The sequence below is a fragment of the Oryza glaberrima genome, chromosome 1 (genome assembly GCF_000147395.1).
Source record: "Oryza glaberrima chromosome 1, OglaRS2, whole genome shotgun sequence".
Classification (NCBI taxonomy): Eukaryota; Viridiplantae; Streptophyta; class Magnoliopsida; order Poales; family Poaceae; genus Oryza; species Oryza glaberrima.
In genome coordinates, this window is record NC_068326.1 from 14,527,422 (window position 1) to 14,531,008 (window position 3,587).

The following is a 3,587-nucleotide window of genomic DNA, read 5'->3' on the forward strand; positions in this document are numbered from 1 at the left end:
TTTGGAATGTAAAAGCAATTGTATTAATTCATAAAATTTTTTGGGGATCCCCCTATTACATGGCCTTAGAGGTCTATTTATAGCCTTAGCACAAGCTTGCACCTTCTAGGGTTTAGGGTTATAGGGGATTTTACATGGTTGCCCTTATGAAAGAGACATTTACATGGGTACGCAGTGTCATTTGCACATATGGGCCCTTAATGGGCTGATAGGCTGGGCCTGGTCTATGGCGAACGGGCCTAAAAGGCCGGGGGCAGCCTGTTGGTCCTCCTTGATGCCGAACTCGTTATGGCGAAGTCTTTGTAGTTCGCCCGAGATGCCTTTACTTTCGGAGTACCGATGCGGCTCTCCAGCCTTCTCCATCTTTGCTTATGGCTTTCGCCATAGGGCTTCGCCTGAATGGTTTTGATGTCTTTGGCTTGAATCCTTGCTGGTGCTATGGTTTCGGTAGGTCTGGCAGAAGGGCTTCATGGCATGCCTCCAACAAAGTTTGGCTAGCCGATGATCCTAGAGCTACCGTGCTTTTCATCTACAGTGCAACCAAGAATGTGGGCCGTTAGATCTTTTCAGTCTCCTTATATACCCAACCAAAAGAAAAACGAAAAACAAAAAAGAAAAAAAAACAGGGGGATCGCTCCTGCAAGCCCTAGCCGCCACATCTCCTGCGTCCTACCACCGCCGCCGCTGTTCCTGTCTCCGCCGGCGCCGCCGCCGCCGCCGGTTCAGCCGTCGTCGTCCTTCGCCACCCCATCCGCTCGTCTCCTTGGTGAGCTGCTGCTGTGTTCTTCCCTGCTGTTCCTGTTTTCCCTAATGCTGCCGTCAATTGGATCTGTTCTGGTGTTGGTGCCGCTGCCTGTGCATGCTAACGTTCCTGCTGCTACTCATGCTATAGCGTGGCTTGCTGCTTGACGCTGCTGCATCGATCAGAGACGAGAAGGCTCCAGACAGCACAGGAAGCAGTTGAACAGGAGTAACAAGGGAAGGAAAAGGTGAACAACTTTGGGGAATTTCAGCGATTTCGCAGATTAGGGAAATTTGTTGCAAAGTAGTGTTTCTCTGCAATTGGAACTTTCTTTTAGTCTCTAGATGTAAAAGATTTCAATAGGAATTAATTCGTTGGCAGTTTGTGCAATTTCTGAGATTATTGGTTATGGGCTGGAAACCGTATTTTCAAAACTGACATTAAACCTTCACGATTCAGGTTAGTTGTCCTAAATAAAGTTTGTAGTCATCGACGATATCTTTCTAACGCCGCTGGTTTCGCTCGATTCCGATAAACGGTTTAGGACAAACAACAGAAATAGTACTGCTGGCCGGGTCCTGAAATCAGGACAGCAAATTCGTTTTCCTTAATCTGGGATTTTCAGAGGCATAATCTGATTTTTCACTCAACATGAAGGTTGTAGACAATTTTGTCTAGATGTCCGAAGTTATATTATTTGCTAGATTCCGTTAGACGGTTTGCGAGTTACGTATAAAATAGTAAGGGAACTGCTATAGGTTATTTTATATGTTCAGGTTATCGATTTTAGTAAATATCCCTTGTATCTATTATTAGTTCGATATAGTGGTTTATGCGTAGTTTTGCTCCACAGGTATGGAGGGTTCCAACGTTGGAGGAGTTGAGTCGGAGTATTGAAGGAGTTAAAGCAAGTACAAGACGGACTTGTGCGATGGATAAACTGTGTTACTTTGTTGGTTTTATTTACCCAATTATTATTTGAAGCTTCCTATTATCAATTGTGTGGTTTTGGTATTATGTTACATATTCATATTTCACTTCATGTTCAAGTTCACGACGTTATTCATATTTCGTTCTTCCGGAAGTTTCTGTTTACATTATTCAAGTACCATGCGTAGTTATGGGAGTGCAATTTGGATCTTTATTCATGATCCTTGAGAAGCGCTGATCACGCTTGCTCGGCTTACCGGTAATGCTAAGAGGATATTCACACCTGCTCGGGAGGGAACTACTACTTTTTGTCTCCTTCGTTTTAAATTAATGGAAAGCAAATGTTTCATATTGGTTTCTTATTGCACTAAACCTGCGTATGTTTTACTAGTTCAATATTGTACTTGCTAAGTATTCTTTACTCACTCTTGTGTTTAATTTGGTTTTTAGGTACCAAATGACATTGATCGGCATGGGGCGGGAGTAGCACCCTTGGACTACACATTATTATTGCACACTATTGGAATTTAGTTTTAGATTATGTTTCTGCTTAGCATAAGTTTTGCGTAGAACTTGTAACGGTCATTTAAAGTTCCGGTCCTTATTTTCACGTGGAATTTGAGGAGCTAGGATGGTTTGGATTGTGTGGATTATATCGTTATTGAGTTATCTTATAACTGACTGTCGTGGATGTCCGTAATTTTAGGAGGAGACTGCCGAAATTTCTAATAATTTTCGGAGTTAGTGGTTTTTGAGTGTATTTTGGTGTGGCACTCTAGGTACGTGGTTACCTGGGATGTTACATAGACACCAACAGAAGAAAAAGATCCCCTAACTACTTAATTCTATTAGAGAACCTCGACCCGAAGTTGGCAATAGATGCATAATTGTCGTGTCAAGTTTACGACATTCATCATTTATTAGCTTGATATCTTCATCATGTCTTTGTAGTTGAACCCATCCTCGAAACTAATATGTTGCCCTGAAAAACACCTGCAAATAAGATTTTGATGGTGTTTTTATCAAAAACCATATCATTTCTACTAAGCCTAAGAGCCCAACGTACAGCGGAAGCTCCAACAAGAATAATTTTTTTTATTTTTTTACTAACACCCAAAAGCTAATTCCCAAACGTATGAGATATACTATGTAGAGGATAAAGTCCAAAAAATAATTGTATAGCTCTCCAAAGAAATTTAGAAACATGGCACTCAAAGAATAGATGGTATATTGATTCATTTTTCATATAAAAGCAACATCTTAAACTATCATTCCAATTCCTTCTAGTCAAATTATCTTTAGTTAAAACGATCCCTTTAAGGAGATACCACATAAAAATCTTAATCTTAATAGGCATTTTAAGTTTCCAAATAATCTTATTTCTCTCTATGTATTATTAATTAAAGCTAAGTACATAGATCGAACAGAAAATTGGCCATTTTGATGAAAATTCCATCTAAAAATGTCACTCTCGTCTGTTAAGTTAATATGTACAATGGAAGCACACAAATTATGCCACCTAATTAGATTTTGACCAACTAATGCTCTTCTAAAAGTAACATTAAGCGGAATAGAACCCATAACGTTAGCAATTGAGGCATTTTTCCTTCTAACTATAGAAAGTAATGAGGGGTACTTTTCCTTCAAAGAATAATTCCCTAGCCACTTATCCTCCCAGAATCTTACTCCCAGGATCTTACTTGTTCACCATTATTAATAATCCAGGAAGTCATATTTAAAAATGAATTTTTAACCTTCATCAGACCTGATAAAAAATGGGAATCCCTTGTTTCCTCTCAACCTGAGTTCTTGTTTCCTCTCAACCTGAGTTATTGATTTACCAGTAAGATATTTTCTTTTCAGTAAATCTTGCCACACACCTTGCTCATTTATTAATTTAAACAACCATTTACTT

At 39.6% G+C, this 3,587-nt stretch overlaps 1 long non-coding RNA gene across 2 annotated transcripts; it reads left to right on the plus strand.

Annotated features, from left to right (window-relative positions):
* Positions 1 to 598: 598 nt before the first annotated feature.
* Positions 599 to 2,354, plus strand: LOC127765695 (uncharacterized). 2 transcript variants are annotated; one of them, XR_008016147.1, is made up of 4 exons: positions 599 to 766; positions 893 to 989; positions 1,596 to 1,694; positions 2,123 to 2,354. It is a non-coding gene; the product is annotated as an uncharacterized LOC127765695 (long non-coding RNA). The 2 variants fall into 2 exon arrangements; XR_008016146.1 differs by lacking the exon at positions 2,123 to 2,354 and having other exon boundaries at positions 1,596 to 1,830.
* The last annotated feature ends 1,233 nt before the right edge of the window (positions 2,355 to 3,587 follow it).